We start from the raw sequence: 24344 nt of genomic DNA on the forward strand, positions 1-24344 counted from the left end.
AATATCCTTGCCTGTGAAGCCCTTTTTGTGCAAAAGCAATGATGACGGCACGTGTTTCCTTGCAGGTAACCATGGCTGACAGAGAAAGGTCAATGATTCCAAGCACCACCCTCCTTTTGAAGCTTCCAGTCTGTTATTCAAACTCAATCAGCATGACAGAGTGATCTCTAGCCTTGTTCTCGTCAACCCCCCACATGTGTTAACGAGAATCACTGACATGATGTCAGCTGGTCCTGTTGTGGCAGGGCTAGAATGCAGTGACAATGTTTTTGGGGATTCAGTTCATTTGCATGGCAAAGAGGGACTTTGCAATTCATCTGATCACTCTTCATAACATTCTGGAGTATATGCAAATTGCCATCATACAAACTGAGGCAGCAGACTTTGTGAAAATTAATATTTGTGTCATTCTCAAAACTTTTTTTTGCCACGACTGTATATACTATTATTACACACAAATGATCATGTTACTAAATCACTCTGCCTCACATGAAATGTAGTCAAAACGAGTCTAACTAACTCATCTGACTAACTCATCTAACTAACTCATCTAACTAACTCATCTGACTAACTCATTTGACTAACTCATCTAACTAACTCATTTGACTAACTCATCTGACTAACTCATTTGACTAACTCATCTAACTAACTCATCTGACTAACTCATCTGACTAACTCATCTAACTAACTCATCTGACTAACTCATCTGACTAACTCATCTAACTAACTCATCTGACTAACTCATCTGACTAACTCATCTAACTAACTCATCTGACTAACTCATCTAACTGTAAGTAGCTCTGGATGAGAGTGTCTGCTGAATGACTGAAAGGTGAAATGTAGCCTGCATGATAGCTGCTCTATGGTATAGTACTTATAGTAATAGTAGTAGTAATAATAATGGTAATAGTAATACTAATAGTAATAATAGTAATACTAATAGTAAAAAGAGTAAGAGTAATAATACTAATAGCAATACTAATAGTAATAGCAATACTAATAGTAATACTAATAGCAATACTAATAGTAATAATAATACTAATAGCAATAGTAATAATAGTAATTATAATACTAATGGTAATAGTAATACTAATAATAATAGTAATACTAATACTAATAGTAATAATAGTAATTATAATACTAATGGTAATATTAATACTAATAGTAATAATAATAGTAATAGTAATACTAATAGTAATAATAATACTAATAGCAATAATAGTAATTATAATACTAATAGTAATAGTAATACTAATAGTAATACTAATATTACTAATAGTAATTATAATATTAATGGTAATAGTAATACTAATAGTAATAATAATACTAATAGCAATAATAGTAATTATAATACTAACGGTAATAGTAATACTAATAATAATAGTAATACTAATACTAATAGTAATACTAGTAATTATAATACTAATGGTAATAGTAATACTAATAGTAATAATAATAGTAATAGTAATACTAATAGTAATAATAATACTAATAGCAATAATAGTAATTATAATACTAATAGTAATAATAATGATAATACTAATAGTAATAGTAATACTAATAGTAATAATAATTATAATACTAATAGTAATACTAATATTACTAATAGTAATTATAATATTAATGGTAATAGTAATACTAATAGTAATAATAATATTAATACTAATAGTAATAATAATTATAATACTAATAGTAATAATACTAATAGTAATACTATTTTAGCAAATGTATAAAATAAAATAAAAACAGAAATGCCTTATTTGCATAAGTATTCAGACCCTTTACTATGAGACTCGAAATTGAGTTCAGGTGTGTTTCCATTGATCATCCTTGAGATGTTTCTTCAACTTGATTGGAGTCCACCTGTGGTAAAGGAAATTGATTGGACATGATTTGGAAAGACACACACTGTCTATATAAGGTCCCACAGTTGACAGTGCATTTCAGAGTAAAACCAAGCCATGAGGTCAAAGGAATTGTCCGTAGAGCTCCGAGACAGGATAGTGTTGAGGCACAGATCTGGGAAAGGTTACCAAAAATGATGGGGAGAACCTGGAGAACCTTCCAGAAGAACAACCATCTCTGCAGCACTCCACCAATCAGGCCTTTATGGTAGAGTGTCCACACGGAAGCCACTCCTCAGTAAATGGCACATGACAGCCCACTTGAGTTTGCCAAAAGGCACCTAAAGACTCTCAGACCATGAGAAACAAGATTCTCTGGTCTGATGAAACCAAGATTGAACTCTTTGGCCTAAATGCCAAGTGTCATGTCTGGAGGAAGCCTGGCACCATCCCTACAGTGAAGCATGATGGTGGCAGCATCATGGTGTGGGGATGTTTTCAGTGGCAGGGACTGGGAGACTAGTCAGGATCGAGGCAAAGATGAACGGAGCAAAGTACAGAGAGATCCTTGATGATAACCTGCTCCAGAGCGCTCAGGACCTCAGACTGGGGCGAAGGTTCAACTTACAACAGGACAACGACCTAATCACACAACAAAACAATGCAGGAGTGGCTTCAGGACAAGTCTCTGAATGTCCTTGAGTGGCCCAACCAGAGCCCGGATTTGAACCCGATCTAACATCTCTGGAGAGACCTGAAAATAGCTGTGCAGCGACGCTCCCCATCCAACCTGACAGAGCTTGAGAGGATCTGCAGAGAAGAATGCGAGAAACTCCCCAAATACAGGTGTTTCAAGCTTGTAGCGTCATACCCCAAAAATACTTGAGCCTGTAATCTCTGCTAAACGGGCTTCAACAAAGTACTGAGTAACGGGTCTGAATACTTATGTAAACATTTCTAAAAACCTGTTTTTAGCTTTGTCATGATGGGGTATTGTGATGTCATTATGGGGTATTGTGATGTCATTATGGGGTATTGTGTAGATTAATGAGGGGGTAAAAACGGTTTAATATATCTTTGAATAAGGCTGTAAAATAACAAAATGTGGAAAAAAGTACAATTATTTTCAAAGGCACTGTCATGTTGCCTATGCCGCTCTGTACCATCACTCATTCATATATCTTTATGTACATATTCTTTATCCCTTTACACTTATGTGTATAAGGTAGTTGTTTTGGAATTGTTAGCGAGATTACTCGTTGGTTATTACTGCATTGTCGGAACTAGAAGCACAAGCATTTCGCAACACTCGCATTAACATCTGATAACCATGTGTAATGTGACAAATAAAATTAGATTTGATTTGAGAATGTTTGAGGAAGGATTGCCGGAAGTAACCACATGGATTTTAAAGGTATCAAATTCTAAGTGAAAGGTATGTGAGGCTATTTACTGGTGGAGAAGATTCCACTATCCCCATTTGTATTGATTTCGGCTCTGGATGCTTTTAAGGATATAATATATTTTCAGTTCCGCCTGCCGTTGTTTGTATATGGTTATGGAACCAAGATGGCGTTTGAAAAAATACCAAACCACCGTTTCTTAACTCTCAACACATTGCTGCTCATCAAGTGAAACCAGAGTTCTGTGATATTGACTTTGATTTGAAAACATATAAGGGATTTAACATCCGGTGCTGTTGGTTCCCATTCTACGTGTGTGTTGTTGACTGACTGCGTGGGGCAATATGAACTCAACGATTTATACATAATATTTCACTTAATACTATTGGTAAGAAAATGGGACACCATTGTAAACCCTGTATTGACAAAGATATTCAACAATGGGCGTGGCAGAAAGATTTATCCAGAGTATTAAGTAAAGTTAATAATATATAATAATATATAATATGCTATTTAGCAGATGCTTTTATCCAAAGCGACTTACAGTCATGTGTGCATATATTTTACATACGGGTGGTCCTGGGAATTAAACCCACTATCTTGCTGTTGCTCCTAAAGTTATTTGTTTTTCCTAAAGTTTAATAGATTATAAGTAATTATATTTATGTCTTGAAGTGTTGTGAGGTGTTATTTAAAAAAAAAAGTGAGATGTTTTCCTGCCCCCCCAGTAGAAACACATCTCTACCTGCCCCCCCACTAGAAACACATCTCTACCTGCCCCCCCAGTAGAAACACATCTCTACCTGCCCCTCAGTTGAAACACATCTCTACCTGCCCCCACTAGAAACACATCTCTACCTGCCCCCCACTAGAAACACATCTCTACCTGCCCCCACTAGAAACACATCTCTACCTGCCCCCCCATGAGAAACACATCTCTACCTGCCCCCCCACACCCTCCCACTAGAAACACATCTCTACCTGCCCCCCCACACCCTCCCACTAGAAACACATCTCTACCTGCACCCCCCCACTAGAAACACATCTCTACCTGGTCCCCCCACACCTCCCACGAGAAACACATCTGTACCTGCCCCCCCCCACCCTCCCACCACTAGAAACACATCTCTACCTGCCCCCCCACACCCTCCCACTAGAAACACATCTCTACCTGCCCCCCACACCCTCCCACTAGAAACACATCTCTACCTACCCCCCACACCCTCCCACTAGAAACACATCTCTACCTGCCCCCCACACCCTCCCACTAGAAACACATCTCCACCTGCCCCCCACCCTCCCACTAGAAACACATCTCCACCTGCCACCCCACACCGTCCCACTAGAAATACATCTCTACCTGCCCCCCACACCCTCCCACTAGAAACACATCTCTACCTGCCCCCCCCACACCCTCCCACTAGAAACACATCTCTACCTGCCCCCCCCACACCCCTCCCACTAGAAACACATCTCTACCTGCCCCCCCACACCCTCCCACTAGAAACACATCTCTACCCCCCACACCCTCCCACTAGAAACACATCTCTACCTCCCCCACACCTCCCCACTAGAAACACATCTCTACCTTCCCCCCCACACCCTCCCCACTAGAAACACATCTCTACCTACCCCCCACCACACCCTCCCACTAGAAACACATCTCTACCTCCCCCACACCCTCCCACTAGAAACACATCTCTACCTACCCCCCACCACACCCTCCCACTAGAAACACATCTCTACCTTCCCCCCACACCCTCCCACTAGAAACACATCTCTACCTTCCCCCACACCCTCCCACTAGAAACACATCTCTACCTACCCCCACCACACCTCCCACTAGAAACACATCTCTACCTTCCCCCACACCCTCCCACTAGAAACACATCTCTACCTCCCCCCACACCTCCCACTAGAAACACATCTCTACCCCCCCCCCACACCCTCCCACTAGAAACACATCTCTACCCCCCCACACCCTCCTCTCTAGCAAACTCACAGATCTTTATGGGAATATATTCTCAACATGCAGCAATGTCAAAGATTTTACTGAGTTACAAATCCGTCAATTTAAATAAATAAATTAGGCCCTAATACATGGATGTCACATGACTTGGAATACAGATATGCATCTGTTGCTAACAGATCTTCTTTTTTTTTTAAGTAGCGGTGTGGTTCAAAGAACTAATCAGTGTCTGGTGTGACCACCATTTGACTCATGCAGCGACACATCTCCTTCGCATGGAGTTGATCAGGTTGTTGATTGTGGCCTGTGGAATGTTGTCTCCTCTTCAGTGACTGTGTGAAGTTCTACAAAATGTTTGTTTGAGGTGGCTTGTGGTAGAGAATGTAATATAAAATTATCTGGTAACAGCGTTGGTGGACATTCCTGCAGTCGGCATGCCAATTGCACCTCCACCCTTACGAAACTTGAGATGTCTATGTCATTGTGTTGTGTGACAAAACTGCACATTTTAGAGTGGCCTTTTATACGGTCCTGTGTAATGATCATGCTGTTTAATCAGCTTGATATGCCACACCTGTCAGGTGGATGGATTATCTTGGCAATGGAGAAATGCTCACTAACAGGGATGTGTAGAAATGTGTAATTTTTCTTCTTCTCAAAATAAGCTTTTGTGCATATGGAACATTTCTGGGATCTTCTCTTTCAACTCATGAAACATGGGACCAACACTTTACATGTTGCGTATATATATTTTCATATATATTTTTGTTCAGAATAGTTTTCCAGCGAGCCAAGTGGACAAATTGACTCTAGAGGGTCAAGGAAAGTGATTCTGCCTTCAAGAGCTTCACCTTTACCTGGTGATTTTGAGTTATGTATCATTATGATGAGACCTTTAGTTTTGTTCGGGGCTGATGAAAAAGCAACCAGTACATACAAATGGTTCCGCATTCGCTGTGTGACCTGATGGAGCCAACGTGTTTCTCGGGGCATTGCTGTATCAATATGGTTTCTTGCTAGAATATCAAGACAGCTGGAACGTTTGGTAAGGCCATTTAGTCCTTTCAAATTCCAAGAGAGAATAGCTAGCGTTGCAAAATCGTTTTTCAAAAAAAGGAATGTTATATTAATGATGGCATTGTTATTATTAGCCAGCAGCGTACCACCCTGTATCCCACTGCTGACTTGCTTCTGATGCTAAGCAGGGTTGGTCCTGGTCAGTCCCTGGATGGGAGACCAGATGCTGCTGGAAGTGGTGTTGGAGGGCCAGTAGGAGGCACCCTTTTCTCTGGTCTAAAAATAAATATCCCAATGCCCCAGGGCAGTGATTGGGGACTTTGCCCTGTGTAGGGTGCCATTTTTCAGATTGAGTGTTAAACGGGTGTCCTGACTCTCTGTGATCACTGAAGATCCCATGGCACTATTGTAAGAGTAGGGGTGTCCTGACTAATTTCCTAATCTGACCATGGTCACCTTAATCATCTTCAGCTTTTAATTGGCTCATTCATCCTCTCTTACCTGTAACTATTACAAAGGTTATTGCTGTAAATGAGAATGTGTTCTCAGTCAACTTACCTGGTAAAAAAACATGTTATGTTGATAAACCCATTAATTAAACTTAAAGCAGGACCCACAGAGAAACCATCGGCCCATTCCCACCCAGAAACCCCTCCCAGTAAACCATCGGCCCTCCCTCTCTGGTTCCCCCTCCCTAACCCCCAGCCCTCCCTCTCCGTTTCCCCTCCCTCTCCGGTTCCCCCTCCTAACCCCTAGCCCTCCCTCTCCGGATCCCCCTCCCTGACCCCAGCCCTCCTCTCCGGTTCCCCCTCCCTAGCCCCATGGCCCTCCCTCTCCGGATCCCCCTGCCTGACCCCCAGCCCTCCCTCTCCGGTTCCCCCCTCCCTAACCCCCAGCCCCCCCTCTCCGGTTCCCCCCTCCCTAGCCCCCAGCCCTCCCTCTCCGGTTCCCCCCTCCCTAACCCCTAGCCCTCCCTCTCCGGTTCCCCCCTCCCTAGCCCCACGGCCCTCCCTCTCCGGTTCCCCCCTCCCTAGCCCCACGGCCCTCCTCTCTGGTTCCCCCTCCCTAACCCCTATCCCTCCCTCTCCGGTTCCCCCTCCCTAGCCCCACGGCCCTCCCTCTCTAGTTCCCCCTCACTAACCCCCAGCCCTCCCTCTCCGGTTCCCCCTCCCTAACCCCCAGCCCTCCCTCTCCGGTTCCCCCTCCCTAACCCCCAGTCCCCCTCTCTGGTTCCCCCTCCCTAACCCCCAGCCCTCCTCTCCGGTTCCCCCTCCCTAGCCCCACGGCCCTCCCTCTCTGGTTCCCCCTCCCTACCCCCTCCCCTCGTTCTCAACCAGGTAGGCCAGTTGAGAACAAGTTCTCATTTACAATTGCGACCTGGCCAAGACAAAGCAAATCAGTTCGACACATACAACAACACAGAGTTACACATGGAGTAAAACAAACATACAGTCATTAATACAGTAGAAAAATAAGTCCATATACAATATGAGCAAATGAGGTGAGATAAGGGAGGTAAAGGCAAAAAAAGGCCATGGTGGCGAAGTAAATACAATATAGCAAGTAAAACACTGGAATGGTAGATTCGCAGTGGACGAATGTGCAAAGTAGAAATAAAAATAATGGGGTGCAAAAGGAGCAAAATAAATAAATACTGTAAGGGAAGAGGTAGTTGTATGGGCTAAATTATAGATGGGTTATGTACATAACCCAATAGAAAAGTCTATCTATATACAGTGTGTTGAAATGTAGTAAGATTAGGGAGGTATAAGGCAATAAATAGGCCATAGAGGCAAAATAATTACAATTTAGAAATTAAACACTGGAGTGATAGATGTGCAGAAGATGAATGTGCAAGTAGAGATACTGGGGTGCAAAGCAATAAATAAATAACAATATGGGGATGAGTAGATCGGTTCGCTGCTCTGACAACTGATGCGTAAAGCTAGTGAGGGAGATATAAGACTCCAGTTTCAGGTGAATTGTGGATGGCCAGGTTATGCCATCTGCTGAAGTGAAATAGACCTGCTTGTTTTTTCTTGTCATACAATGAATGTCCCACACCATAACATGGTGTTTACTATTTACAATCGGTAGAAAACAAGTCCATTAATTGATAGTCGGCAAAAGAAAGCCACGATAAGGCTACGCATATCAACGCCTGCCACTGGACCCAGAAACGTAAAACATTTTCTTTGTGAAACGTTTTTCTTGACCGTCTCTTTCCCGCTGAGACAGATCAGATATGTGGATTATGTCTCTGGGTTGACAGGAGCTGAAATATAAAATCCTGATTAAGAACAAAAAGCTCAGTCCTCAGAGTGAGGCAGAGACAGAGGACACGAGGGAGAGAGACTCAGAGGACAGGAGGGAGAGAGACTCAGAGGACAGGAGGGAGAGAGACTCAGAGGACAGGAGGGAGAGAGACTCAGAGGGGGAAGACAGTGAGGAAGAGGATGAAGATGATGATGAGGAAGAGGAGCCTAATCTCAAAACAAAGCACCATTCCAAATTGAAACGGAAGAAAGTAAGTCAGGGTTCTTAATGAGGTATGATATCAGGTATTATACACTGGTATATTAGATTAGAGGACACAGATAAACTTTACCTGTACATCTCCTTATAAACAATAGCACAAAAGCAGGGTCAGTGAGGTTGTCCTGTCCTAACCTTAATCCTAACCCCAGAGTTTAATTTCCACTCGCCAGTTTAACCCTAACCCTAGTCACAACCTTAATGTGTTTATTGTTCTCTCTCTCTTGCAATCTCTCTCTCTCTCTCTCTCTCTCTCTCTCTCTCTCTCTCTCTCTCTCTCTCTCTCTCTCTCTCTCAAAGAGGAAGAAGGCAGCAGTAGTTGCTGAGTCTCTATCTAACCTGGTGGTCTACACCAAGTCAGTGAAGTTCCACAGCTTCAGCCATGCCAGAGAACACCAGCAGTACTATGAGAATACCTCACTGGGGAGAAGAAGGCTCACAAGCTGGTCAAGACCTCAGGTTTGTACCTTGGAAGACTTAACAAATTAGTGTTTCAAACTGCACATGGGGAGAGGGGGGAACCACATTTGCAAGTATCTAGCAATGTATCAAGTGTTGAACACAGGCAGCAGTAAAAACAGGAGTTTGAGTGTCTCATATTCATACTGTTAGTGAAAAGGGGAAAAAAGACGGTTGAGAATTGGAATGAAAAGAGACTGTTGAGATTTGAATGAAAAGAGACTGTTGAGATTTGAATGAAAAGAGAGACGGTTGAGATTGGATTGGAATTCAAAGCACAATCAGTAAACAAGTCATTGTGCTACGGAGATAGAGTGGAGGGGAATGACGCAGTGACAGATGAGTTGTGATGGATTTCACTCAACAGCCATTATCAGCCTCTTGTTGCTATAATGGCTCCTTGATGTGGCATTTTTTAAAGCACAAAGTCTATGTATAATGCTGCAAGGACACCCTGTCCCTGAACGAGTAATACCAATTTAATCAGTAGTTTGTGACAAATGCTTATCCTTCTTCTTCACCGAATCTGATAAGGTCAAATGATGACCGTAACTTCTAGTCATGTGATGCTAATGAAGTTACCATGTACTTTCCTAGTCTCCTCGTGTCATTTTAGTTCATATAGCAGTCTCATCGTATCCAGAGAAATGTACAAAAAACCACATGTTCTCATCTCTCAGCTCCAGATTTCGTCCAGCACAACATGGTGTTCATCACCAGGATTTACCCAGCAGCCTCTAGAACCCTGTCCTCCAACTACAACCCTCAGGTGTTCTGGAATGTGGGCTCACAGATGGGTAGGTGGACAGAAAACGTTTTGAATGAGCTCCATGTTCACACCAAAACTTCCAGGAATGTAAATTAGAACGTAATGGTCTTTGGACCGCTTGGTGTGATCAATCTTTCTTTTGCTGTGTTTAAATGTGAGAGCTTGAGTCAATACGATCTTCAATTCATTCATTATGAAAAATAAACTTGACGTTACATTTGAGAATAGTCACACAAAAAAACTTTGCAAAAAATCAAATGTATTTATGGCACAGACATTCACTTCTTATTCCTCTCATGACAAATTTGTTTCTTTGGTAAGACTGAGATTGATGACAACATCATTTTTAATTGCTTGAAGGCAGAAGGAGATGAATCACCTTTGTCATTCTATTTGACATAAGACAAAACACAACGTTTCAATAAACAAATCAAACTATATTCAAAGACCCCTGGCTGTGCCTGGTAATGTTGAACTGTAAGGAAATGCATTGAATGTTTACATTTGTGTCTTGTAGTCCAATCCCAGTCTAATCTAGGTTGACGGAGGGCTGGAGAATGTTATCTGTCTGGTCTTGTCTGTGCCCGTGTGGCAATGCTGACATTGTGTCATATGGACTCTTCTTACAGTGGCTCTGAACTTCCAGTCGTTGGGCCTGCCCATGGACCTGAACAACGGGCGTTTCCAGGACAACGGTGGCTGTGGTTACGTCCTCAAACCCCTCTTCCTCAGAACCAATCAGTGGGGCTTTAATCCAAACAGTTACCGTCACAACCTGAAGCCAGCACACCTACTGCTGAAGGTAATAGAACTGTGTGATGCAAGGATGTGGGTGTGTGAGTGGGGAGGAATGTGGGAAGAGGGGAGGGAGTGTTGTGTGGGAGGGGAGGAATGTGGGAGGAGGGGAGGGAGTGTTGTGTGGGGAGGGGGTGTGTGGGGAGGGAGTGTTGTGTGGGGAGGGAGTGTTGTGTAAGGGTCCTGTAGGTTGGTAGAGCATGGGGGTAACGCCAGGGTAGTGGGTTGTCCCCCGGGACCACCCAGGAATGAATGGGCACACATGACTGTAAGTCGCTTGGATAAAAGCGTGGGAGTGTGGGGAGGGGTGTTGGAGGAGGGGAGGGGGGGGGAGGAATGTGGGAGGAGGGGAGGGAGGTGTTGTGTGGGGGGGGTGTGTGGGGAGAGGGGTGTCCATCCTATCTGTTTATCTCTACCTTTACCTCTAACTTAGGGTCTCTACCTCTAACGTTGTTCTCTACCTATAACCTACTGGAGGGGTGCATCTCTACCTCTAACTTACTGTTCTCTACTTACTGGGGAGGGGTGTTGTGTGGGAGGTGTTGTCAAACCTGGGAGGGAGTGTAACCTGGGGAGGGGTGTTTTGTGGGAGGGTCTGTCTAACTTACTGCTTCTCTACCTCTAACCTACTGGTCTCTACCTCTAACCTACTGGGGCGTGTTGTGTGGGAGGTCTCTACCTCTAACCTACTGGGTCTCCAGGGGTGTCTACCTCTAACCTACTGCGGGGAGGGGTCTCCATCCTATCTAACCTGGTCTCTAACCTATTTATCTCTACCTTCTACCTCTAACCTACTGCGTCTCTACCTCTAACTTACTGCTTCTCTACCTCTAACCTACTGCGTCTCTACCTCTAACCTACTGCGTCTCTACCTCTAACCTACTGCGTCTCTACTTACCTACTGCATCTCTACCTCTAACTTACTGCTTCTCTAACTTACTGCGTCTCTACCTCTAACTTACTGCGTCTCTACCTCTAACCTACTGCGTCTCTACATCTAACCTTACTGCGTCTCTACATTCTCTACCTCTAACTTACTGCGTCTCTACATCTACTGCGTCTCTACCTCTAACTTACTGCGTCTCTACCTCAAACCTACTGCGTCTCTAACCTACTGCTCAAACCTACTGCATCTCTACATCTAACCTACTGCTTCTCTAACCTCTAACCTACTGCGTCTCTACCTCTAACCTACTAACCTACTGCGTCTCCACCTCTAACCTACTGCGTCTCTACCTCTAACTTACTGCGTCTCTACCTCTAACCTACTGCGTCTCTACCTCTAACCTACTGCGTCTCTACCTCTAACCTACTGCGTCTCTACCTCTAACCTACTGCGTCTCCACCTCTAACCTACTGCTTCTCTACTTAACCTACTGCGTCTCTACCTCTAACCTACTGCGTCTCTACCTCTAACCTACTGCGTCTCTACCTCTAACCTACTGCGTCTCTACCTCTAACCTACTGCGTCTCTACCTCTAACCTACTGCGTCTCTACCTCTAACCTACTGCGTCTCTACCTCTAACCTACTGCGTCTCTACCTCTAACCTACTGCGTCTCTACCTCTAACCTACTGCGTCTCTACCTCTAACTTACTGCTTCTCTACTTACTGCTCTCTCTATCTCAAACTTACTGTCTTCCTCTAACCTACTGCGTCTCTACTTCTAACCTACTGCGTCTCTACATCTAACTTACTGCGTCTCTACCCCTAACCTACTGCTTCTCTACCTCTAACCTACTGCGTCTCTCTACCTCTGCGTAACCTACTGCGTCTCTACTCTAACTCACTGCTTCTCTACTTCTAACCTACTGTCTCTCTACCTCTAACTCACTGCTTCTCTACCTCTAACCTACTGCGTCTCTACCTCTAACCTACTGCGTCTCCACCTCTAACCTACTGCTTCTCCACTTACTGCCTCTCTACCTCTAACCTACTGCGTCTCTACCTCTAACCTACCTCTAACCTGCGTCTCTCTAACCTACCTCTAACCTCTACCTCTGCGTCTCACCTCTACCTCTAACCTACTGCGTCTCTACCTCTATAACTTTTTGCGGTTACCTTCCCTACTGCATTCACTTCCTACAGCAACATAGATAGACTGGTCTCACATTATCCTCTGGGAAGTCAAAGACCAGTTTCAGTTTGTTAGTCAACAGGCTCTGGCCGCCCGGTCTCTACATTAGCAGACTCAAGGCTCAACGTTGTCCTTTTACTTGTACTGTATATGTAAACCTAGCTGCTCCAGTGCACGAAAACCTAGAGATGCTTATGGGTTTTATTCACAAGACACGGTACCATTCCAAATACACTCAAAGGCCAAGCGCAGTGGAATGCCTTAGAAATACAAATCAAATCAAAGTTTATTTGTCACGTGCGTCTCTAATACCTACAGGTGTCCACCTAGGTAGACCTTACAGTGATATGCTTACTTACAGGCTCTAACCAATGGTGCGAAAAAGGTATTAGATGAACAATAGGTAAGTAAAGAAATAAAACAACAGTAAAAAGACAGTGAAAATAACATTAGGAAGGCTATATACAGATACAGTAGTGAGGCTACATACAGTAGAGAGGCTATATACAGTAGAGAGGTTATATACAGTAGTGAGGCTACATACAGTAGAGAGGCTCTACATCTAACCTACGTCTCCACCTCTATACAGTAGAGAGGCTATATACAGTAAGAGGCTATATACAGTAGAGAGACTATATACAGTAGAGACCTCTAACCTACTGCTACCTCTATACAACCTACTGCGTAGAGAGGCTATATACACCTAACCTAGGTCTATATACCTACTGTCTCCACCTCTAACCTACTGGCTACATAACAGTTGAGAGGTTATATACAGTAGGGAGGCAAAGACCAGTTTCAGTCATACAGTAGAGAGGCTATATACAGTAGAGAGGCTATGGGTACAGTAGAGAGGCTATATAAAGGCAGTAGAGAGGCTATATACAGTAAATCAAAGTTTAGAGGCTATATACAGTAGAGAGGATATGCTATATACAGTAGAGAGAACTATATACAGTAGAGAGGCTATATACAGTAAAGAGGCTATATACAGTAGAGAGGCTATATACAGTAGAGAGGCTATATACAGTAGAGAGGCTATATACAGTAGTGAGGCTATATACAGTAGAGAGGCTATATACAGTAGAGAGGCTATATACAGAGTAGTAGAGGCTATATACAGTAGAGAGACTATATACAGTAGAGAGGCTATATACAGTAGAGAGTGAGCTATATACAGTAGAGAGGCTATATACAGTAGAGAGGCTATATACAGTAGAGAGGCTATATACAGTAGAGAGGCTATATACAGTAGAGTTGAGAGGCTATATACAGTAGAGAGGCTACATACAGTTGAGAGGTTATATACAGTAGAGAGGCTATATACAGTAGAGAGGCTATATACAGTAGAGAGGCTATATACAGTAGAGAGGCTATATACAGTAGAGAGGCTATATACAGTAAAGAGGCTATATACAGTAGAGAGGCTATATACAGTAGAGAGGCTATATACAGTAGAGAGGCTATATACAGTAGAGAGGCTATATACAGTAGAGAGGCTATATACAGTAGAGAGGCTATATACAGTAGAGAGGCTATATACAGTAAAGAGGCTATATACAGTAGAGAGGCTATATACAGTAGAGAGGCTATATACAGTAGAGAGGCTATACACAGTAGAGAGGCTATATACAGTAGAGAGGCTATACACAGTAGAGAGGCTATATACAGTAGAGAGGCTATACACAGTAGAGAGGCTATATAGAGGCTAACGTTTTCCTGTAGTCCACAATCATCTCCTTAGTCTTGGTTATGTTGAGGGAGAGGTTGTTGTCCTGGCACCAAACGACCAGGTCTTTGACCTCCTCCCTATAGGCTGTCACGTCGTTGTCGGTGATCAGGCCTACCACTGATGTGTTGTCTGCAAACTTAATGATTGTGTTGGAGTCGTGTCTGGCCAAGTAGTTGTGGGTGAACAGGGAGTACAGGAGGGGGCTAAGCACGCACCCCTATGGAACCCCATGTTGAGGATCAGCGTGGCAGATGTGTTGTTACCTACCCGTACCACCTGGGGGCGGACCGTCAGGAAGTCCAGGATCAAGTTGCAGAAGGTGTTTAGTCCCAGGATCCTTAGTTTAGTGATGAGCTTTGACGGCACTATGGTGTTGAATGCTGAGCTGTAGTCAATGAACAACATTCTCACATAGGTGTTCCGTTTTGTCCAGGTGGGAAAGGGCAGTGTGGAGTGCAATAGAGATTGCATCATCTGTGGATCTGTTGGGGCGGTATGCAAATTGGAGTGGGTCTAAGGTTTCTGGGATAATGGTGTTGATGTGAGCCATTATCAGCTTTTCAAAGCACTTCATGGCTACGGACGTGAGTGCTACGGGTCTGTAGTCATTTAGGCAGGTTGCCTTTGTGTTCTTGGGCACAGTGACTATGGTGGTCTGCTTGAAACATGTTGGTATTACAGACTCAATCAGGGACATGTTGGAAATGTCAGTGAAGACACCTGCCAGTTGGTCAGCACATGCCCGGAGCACACGTCTGGGTAATCCGTCTGGCCCCGCAGCCTTGTGAATGTTGACCTGTTTAAAGGTCTTACTCACTCACGTCTGTTACGGAGAGCGTGATCACTCAGTCCTCCAGAACAGCTGATGCTCTCATGCATGCCTCAGTGTTGCTTGCCTCGAAGCGAGCATAGAAGTAATTTAGCTCGTCTGGTAGGCTCGTGTCACTGGGCAGCTCGCAGCTGTGCTTCCCTTTGTAGTCTGTAATAATAATATATATATAATATATGCTGGGCAGCTCTTACAGTCATGTGTGCATACATTCTACGTGCTCCCGGGAATCCCTTTGGCGTAGTCTAATGAGCTACAGGGATTTGCCAGCCCTGCTACATCAACGAGCGTCAGAGCCGGTGTAGTAGGATTCAATCTTAGTCCTGTATTGATGCTTTGCCTGTTTGATGTTTCGTCGCAGGGCATAGCAGGATTTCTTATAAGCTACATTGAAAGAGGCAGCTCTACCCTTTAGCTCAGTGAGGATGTTGCCTGTAATCCATGGCTTCTGGTAGGGGTCTGTACGTACAGTCACTGTGGAGACGACGTGCTCAATGCACTTATTGATTGGCTGTCAGCCAATCAGCATTCGGGGCTCAAACCACCCAGTTTATAACAGACAATATACCACGGGTATGACGTAGAATGACCTGTTTACTTTTGTAATTACGTTGTTAACCAGTTTATAATAGCAATAAGGCACCTCTGGGGGTTTGTGGTATAAGGCAAATTAACCACAGCTAAGGACTGTAAATCCAGGCACTCTGCATTGCGTTGTGAGTAAGAACAGCCCTTTAACCGTGGTATATTAGCCATATGCCATACCCTCTCGGGCCTTATTGCTTCAGTAGACGAAACTAGACTCCCCCTGCGCATGAAAAATACATGTATTCTCTTATCAGAGGTGGGGAAAAAACACCTTTATGTATCAACATCCTGTGCTTCAGGTCTGGTACTCCACTCCAGGGAAAGCCTCCTAGAAAGCCCTGCAGAGCTTTCAAGTCCAGTGGAATCGGATTTATAAATAGAATAATGTTCACTTATAAATAGGTATGCTGCTGTATTGAATAATTCAACTAGAAGAGGTAAGAAAATAACGCTGCTTCCTTTTCAACTCTATGGATATATTTCCCATACTGTTTTACCAATCTATTTGGTATACTGTTTTACCAATCTATTTGGTATACTGTTTTACCAATCTATTTGGTATACGGTTTTACCAATCTATTTGGTATACGGTTTTACCAATCTATTTGGTATACTGTTTTACCAATCTATTTGGTATACGGTTTTACCAATCTATTTGGTATACTGTTTTACCAATCTATTTGGTATACTGTTTTACCAATCTATTTGGTATACTGTTTTACCAATCTATTTGGTATACTGTTTTACCAATCTATTTGGCATACGGTTTTACCAATCTATTTCCCATAATGTTTTTCCAATCTATTTGGCATACGGTTTTACCAATCTATTTGGTATACTGTTTTACCAATCTATTTGGCATACTGTTTTACCAATCTATTTGGTATACTGTTTTACCAATCTATTTGGTATACTGTTTTACCAATATATTTCCTAACATTCGGTTTCCTTGAGCAGAAGAATGGACCTCACTGACCCAATCTGAGTGAGTTTTGGGATTGTGTGTAATTACCATAACCCCCCAGAAACCCCATAGTCATGCATAGTTCCCCCTTACCCTAAATCAATGAGTCACGGATCAGTCCATCACACAGTTCAGTCCGACACATGTAACACCAGCCTGGTAATCACTGGACTGATGATCAAACCTCACAATACCTATAGCACCACTATGAGGCAGTTGGGGGGGGTCATTGACTTCCCGTTTCCTGAGTGAGGCGGATCCATCGGTGCCAGGCAGGCATACCCAGATAACTGCATGCAGGTTTGTCTTTGATCAGGGTTGGGCATAGGGACGAGAGAAGAGGAGAGAGTGGACTACAGATAAGCCTGCCAGACTGGTGTAATTACACTTCTACTTCCTTCCTCCCTCCCTCCTTCCCTCGCTCACTCGGTTCTCTCCCCCATGCCCACTCCTAGTGCTGATGAATCCCTGGCACCAGGCCCCGAGGCAGGCAGAAGAACACACGCCCCATCAGATTGAACATTTACATCCTCATTGAAAAGCAATGAGAAAAATTTAATTTGGAATTCAGTAAGGAAACTGAAATTCCAATGTCTGTCTACCACCTGTCTGTCTGTCTGTCTGTCTGTCCGTCCGTCCGTCCGTCTGTCTGTCTGTCTGTCTGTCTGTCTGTCTGTCTACCACCTGTCTGTCTACCACCTGTCTGTCTGTCTGTCTACCACCTGTCTGTCTGTCTGTCTACCACCTGTCTGTCTGTCTACCACCTGTCTCTGTCTGTCTGTCTACCACCTGTCTGTCTGTCTGTTTACCACCTGCCTGTCTACCACCCGTCTGTCTGTCTGTCTGTCTGTTTACCACCTGCCTGCCTGTCTGTCTGTCTGTCTGTCTACCACCTGTCTGTCTGTCTGTCTGTTTACCACCTGCCTGTCTGTCTGTCTACCACCTGTCTGTCTGTCTGTCTGTCTGTCTACCACCTCTCTGTCTGCCTGTCTGTCTACCACCTGTCTGTCTGTCTGTCTGTCTACCACGTCTGTCTGTCTGTCTGTCTGTCTGTCTGTCTGTCTGTATGTATGTATGTCTTACGCCATGGCATGCTGGGTTCAACTGTCTCTGGGTTCACAGAGACAGAATTAATGTAAAGTCTGTCTACCACCTGTCTGTCTGTCTGTTTACCACCTGCCTGTCTACCACCTGTCTGTCTGTCTGTCTGTCTGTCTGTCTGTCTGTCTGTCTGTCTGTCTGTCTGTCTGTCTGTCTGTCTGTCTGTCTGTGTCAACCACCTGTGTCTGTCTGTATGTATGTATGTCTTACGCCATGGCATGCTGGGTTCAACCGTCTCTGGGTTCACAGAGACAGAATTAATGTAAAGTGTTCAGAGGCAAAAACACTAACAGCTCATGTCTCTGTCCCTGTCCCTTGTGTGAAGGTTATCAGTGGCTCCAACCTGCCTGTTCCGCGGAGCGGCAAGGCCCTGGACCCCTTCGTACGCGTGGAGATCCACAGTGTCCACTCAGACTCCTGCAGGAGACACACAGACACTGTCAGACACAACTGTGAGTTCTCCAAGCGACTGTCCCACTGATTCAATAGTGGGGCAGTCGCCCTTTTTAAAGGCAATGTTTCCTTGTCCGTAGAAACCGCATTTACGGTAAACATAAGTCAGATCAATCGGAAATTACCTTTAAAATGTCCATTGCGCTGTGACGCGGATCTCCCGCTGTCCGGCTTGAATCCACTTAATGGTAACCGAGCAACTGTGTGTTCTGAAGCATAGATAGAGACGGGTACACATGAGAGGCACCGCGTCTCAGACGTGGTTAGATTGGAGTGTGCGTGAGTCCAGTTACAAAGGCATGAACAAACACGACGGTGAAGCAAACAAAACTAGAGTATGTGAAGGAACCTATGACAGTCAATGTCTGGGAAAGACAGTCAATGTCTGGGAAAGACAGTCAATGTCTGGGAAAGACAGTCAATGTCTGGGAAAGACAGTCAATGTCTGGGAAAGACAGTCAATGTCTGGGAAAGACAGTCTATGTCTGGGAAAGACAGTCAATGTCTGGGAAAGACAGTCAATGTCTGGGAAAGACAGTCTGTCTGGAAATGATAGTCAATGGGAAAGACAGTCAATGTCTGGGAAAGACAGTCAATGCCTGGAAATAGACAGTCAATGTCTGGGAAAGACAGTCAATGTCTGGAAATAGACAGTCAATGCCTGGGAATAGACAGTCAATGTCTGGGAAAGACAGTCAATGTCTGGGAAAGACAGTCATGTCTGGGAAAGACAGTCAATGTCTGGAAATAGACAGTCAATGCCAGGAAATAGACAGTCAATGCCTGGAAATAGACAGTCAATGTCTGGGAAAGACAGTCAATGCCTGGAAATAGACAGTCAAAAGACAGTTGATGTCTGGAAATAGACAGTCAATGTCTGGGGAAAGACAGTCAATGTCTGGGAAAGACAGTCTATGTCTGGAAATAGACAGTCAATGTCTGGAAATAGACAGTCAATGCCTGGAAATAGACAGTCAATGTCTGGGAAAGACAGTCAATGTCTGGGAAAGACAGTCAATGTCTGGAAAAGACAGTCAATGCCTGGGAAATAGAAAGACAGTCAATGTCTGGGAAAGACAGTCAATGTCTGGGAAAGACAGTCAATGTCTGGGAAAGACAGTCAATGCCTGGAAATAGACAGTCAATGCCTGGAAATAGACAGTCAATGTCTGGGAAAGACAGTCAATGTCTGGGGAAAGACAGTCAATGCCTGGGAAAGACAGTCAATGTCTGGGAAAGACAGTCAATGCCTGGAAATAGAAAGACAGTCAATGTCTGGGAAAGACAGTCAATGCCTGGGAAAGACAGTCAATGTCTGGGAAAGACAGTCAATGCCTGGAAATAGACAGTCAATGCCTGGAAATAGACAGTCAATGTCTGGAAATAGACAGTCAATGCCTGGAAATAGACAGTCTATGTCTGGAAATAGACAGTCAATGTCTGGAAATAGACAGTCAATGTCTGGAAATAGACAGTCGATGTCTGGAAATAGACAGTCAATGTCTGGAAGAAAAAAATGGGCTCAACCTACAAAGTCTCAGAGTGATACAGTGTACAGAGTAGCAGACTAGCTGTGATCTCAAAGTACTGTTTGAATCTACAGTCAGAACCCATACTCATAGAGACCAGTCTCCTGCCCTAGGAAACCACTTTATAAAACTTTAATTCTTCTCCCCGTGAATCCAATTCCCGGGCCGACAGCTCTTGGGCTTCCGAGGGCGAAATGTGCTGATGAGCTAGCCTCTTCAAAAGGCACAGTGTGGGTCCCAAAGTGCACTCTTTCCCCTATGTAGTCCACTGTTTTTGACCAGGGTCCAGGTAGTGCACTTTAGGCTATAGGGTATGATTTGGGATGCACTGTCTGGTTTGCCTTGAGAGAAGTAGAGGGCTCATCCTTGAACTACAGTAGGCTACACTAGACCTCAGAAAGAACACAGAGGACAGAGAGACACGAGACCTCAGAAAGAACACAGAGGACAGAGAGACACGAGACCTCAGAAAGAACAGAGGACAGAGACACGAGACCTCAGAAAGAACACAGAGGACAGAGAGACACGAGACCTCAGAAAGAACACAGAGGACAGAGAGACACGAGACCTCAGAAAGAACACAGAGGACAGAGAGACACGAGACCTCAGAAAGAACACAGAGGACAGAGAGACACGAGACCTCAGAAAGAACACAGAGGACAGAGAGACACGAGACCTCAGAAAGAACACAGAGGACAGAGAGACACGAGACCTCAGAAAGAACAGAGGACAGAGAGACACGATTCTGTATATCAGACAGAGGACAGGGTCCACTAGAGAGGTGAGGACAGGGTCCACTAGAGAGGTGAGGACAGGGTCCACTAGAGAGGTGAGGACAGGGTCCACTAGAGAGGAGAGAGGACAGGCTGCACTCACTAGAGAGGAGAGAGGACAGGCTGCACTCACTAGAGAGGAGAGAGGACAGGCTGCACTCACTAGAGAGGAGAGAGGACAGGCTGCACTCACTAGAGAGGAGAGAGGACAGGCTGCACTCACTAGAGAGGAGAGAGGACAGGCTGCACTCACTAGAGAGGAGAGAGGACAGGCTGCACTCACTAGAGAGGAGAGAGGACAGGCTGCACTCACTAGAGAGGAGAGAGGACAGGCTGCACTCACTAGAGAGGAGAGAGGACAGGCTGCACTCACTAGAGAGGAGAGAGGACAGGCTGCACTCACTAGAGAGGAGAGAGGACAGGCTGCACTCACTAGAGAGGAGAGAGGACAGGCTGCACTCACTAGAGAGGAGAGAGGACAGGCTGCACTCACTAGAGAGGAGAGAGGACAGGCTGCACTCACTAGAGAGGAGAGAGGACAGGCTGCTCTCACTAGAGAGGAGAGAGGACAGGCTGCACTCACTAGAGAGGAGAGAGGACAGGCTGCACTCACTAGAGAGGAGAGAGGACAGGCTGCACTCACTAGAGAGGAGAGAGGACAGGCTGCACTCACTAGAGAGGAGAGAGGACAGGCTGCACTCACTAGAGAGGAGAGAGGACAGGCTGCTCTCACTAGAGAGGAGAGAGGACAGGCTGCACTCACTAGAGAGGAGAGAGGACAGGCTGCACTCACTAGAGAGGAGAGAGGACAGGCTGCACTCACTAGAGAGGAGAGAGGACAGGCTGCTCACTAGAGAGGTGAGGACAGGGTGCACTCACTAGAGAGGTGAGGACAGGGTCCACTAGAGAGGAGAGGACAGGGTCCACTAGAGAGGAGAGGGGACAGGCTGCTCTCACTAGAGAGGAGAGAGGACAGGGTCCACTAGAGAGGAGAGAGGACAGGGTCCACTAGAGAGGAGAGAGGACAGGCTGCACTCACTAGAGAGGAGAGGACAGGCTGCACTCACTAGAGAGGAGAGAGGACAGGCTGCACTCACTAGAGAGGAGAGAGGACAGGCTGCTCTCACTAGAGAGGAGAGAGGACAGGCTGCACTCACTAGAGAGGAGAGAGGACAGGCTGCACTCACTAGAGAGGAGAGAGGACAGGCTGCACTCACTGAGGAGAGAGGACAGGCTGCTCTCACTAGAGAGAGAGAGGACAGGCTGCACTCACTAGAGAGGAGAGAGGACAGGCTGTACGGAGAGGAGAGGAGGAGGGAGGGTGCACTCACTAGAGAGGAGAGAGGACAGGCTGTACTCACTAGAGAGGAGAGAGGACAGGCTGCTCTCACTAGAGGAGAGAGGACAGGCTGCACTCACTAGAGGAGAGAGGGACAGGCTGTACCCACTAGAGAGGAGAGAGGACAGGCTGCTCTCACTAGAGAGGAGAGAGGACAGGCTGTACCCACTAGAGAGGAGGAGGACAGGCTGCTCTCACTAGAGAGGAGAGAGGACAGGCTGTACCCACTAGAGAGGAGAGAGGACAGGCTGCTCTCACTAGAGAGGAGAGAGGACAGGCTGTACCCACTAGAGAGGAGAGAGGACAGGCTGCTCTCACTAGAGAGGAGAGAGGACAGGCTGCTCTCATTAGACAGGGTGCACTCACTAGAGAGGAGAGAGGACAGGCTGTACCCACTAGAGAGGAGAGAGGACAGGCTGCTCACTAGAGAGGAGAGAGGACAGGCTGCACTCACTAGAGGAGAGAGGACAGGCTGCTCTCACTAGAGAGGAGAGAGGACAGGCTGCTCTCACTAGAGAGGAGAGAGGACAGGCTGTACCCACTAGAGAGGAGAGAGGACAGGCTGCTCTCACTAGAGAGGAGAGGACAGGCTGTACCCACTAGAGAGGAGAGAGGACAGGCTGCTCTCACTAGAGAGGAGAGAGAGGACAGGCTGTACCCACTAGAGAGGAGAGAGGACAGGCTGCTCTCACTAGAGAGGAGAGAGGACAGGCTGTACCCACTAGAGAGGAGAGAGGACAGGCTGTACCCACTAGAGAGGAGAGAGGACAGGCTGCTCTCACTATAGAGGAGAGAGGACAGGCTGTACCCACTAGAGAGGAGAGGCTGCACTCACTAGAGAGGAGAGGACAGGCTGCTCTCACTAGAGAGGAGAGAGGACAGGCTGCACTCACTAGAGGAGAGAGGACAGGCTGCTCTCACTAGAGAGGAGAGAGGACAGGCTGCTCTCACTAGAGAGGAGAGAGGACAGGCTGTACCCACTAGAGAGGAGAGGACAGGGTGCACTCACTAGAGGAGAGAGGACAGGCTGCACTCACTAGAGAGGAGAGAGGACAGGCTGTACCCACTAGAGAGGAGAGGCTGCACTCACTAGAGAGGAGAGGGACAGGCTGCTCTCACTAGAGAGGAGAGGACAGGCTGCTCTCACTAGAGAGGAGAGAGGACAGGCTGCACTCACTAGAGGAGAGAGGACAGGCTGCTCTCACTAGAGAGGAGAGAGGACAGGCTGCTCTCACTAGAGAGGAGAGAGGACAGGCTGTACCCACTAGAGAGGAGAGAGGACAGGCTGCTCTCACTAGAGAGGACAGGCTGTACCCACTAGAGAGGAGAGAGGACAGGCTGCTCTCACTATAGAGGAGAGAGACAGGCTGTACCCACTACAGAGGAGAGAGGACAGGCTGTACCCACTAGAGAGGAGAGAGGACAGGCTGTACCCACTAGAGAGGACAGGCTGCTCTCACTAGAGAGGAGAGAGGACAGGCTGCTCTCACTAGAGAGGAGAGAGGACAGGCTGCTCTCACTAGAGAGGAGAGAGGACAGGCTGCACTCACTAGAGAGGAGAGAGGACAGGCTGCACTCACTAGAGAGGAGAGGACAGGGTGCACTCACTAGAGAGGAGAGAGGACAGGCTGCTCTCACTAGAGAGGAGAGAGGACAGGCTGCACTCACTAGAGAGGAGAGAGGACAGGCTGTACCCACTAGAGAGGAGAGAGGACAGGCTGCTCTCACTAGAGAGGAGAGAGGACAGGCTGCACTCACTAGAGAGGAGAGGACAGGGTCTACTAGAGAGGAGAGAGGACAGGCTGCTCTCACTAGAGAGGAGAGAGGACAGGCTGCTCTCACTAGAGAGGAGAGAGGACAGGCTGTACCCACTAGAGAGGAGAGAGGACAGGCTGTACCCACTAGAGAGGAGAGAGGACAGGCTGCACTCACTAGAGAGGAGAGGACAGGGTCTACTAGAGAGGAGAGAGGACAGGCTGCTCTCACTAGAGAGGAGAGAGGACAGGCTGCTCTCACTAGAGAGGAGAGAGGACAGGCTGTACCCACTAGAGAGGAGAGAGGACAGGCTGTACCCACTAGAGAGGAGAGAGGACAGGCTGCTCTCACTAGAGAGGAGAGGACAGGGTCACTAGAGAGGAGAGAGGACAGGCTGCTCTCACTAGAGAGGA

At 45.9% G+C, this 24344-nt stretch overlaps 1 pseudogene; it reads left to right on the forward strand.

Moving 5' to 3' along the window:
- Positions 1-24344, forward strand: part of LOC118396079 (1-phosphatidylinositol 4,5-bisphosphate phosphodiesterase zeta-1-like) — a 43830-nt pseudogene that overhangs the window by 15793 nt on the left and 3693 nt on the right.

This window comes from Oncorhynchus keta, chromosome 17 (assembly GCF_023373465.1).
Source record: "Oncorhynchus keta strain PuntledgeMale-10-30-2019 chromosome 17, Oket_V2, whole genome shotgun sequence".
NCBI classification, from domain to species: domain Eukaryota; kingdom Metazoa; phylum Chordata; class Actinopteri; order Salmoniformes; family Salmonidae; genus Oncorhynchus; species Oncorhynchus keta.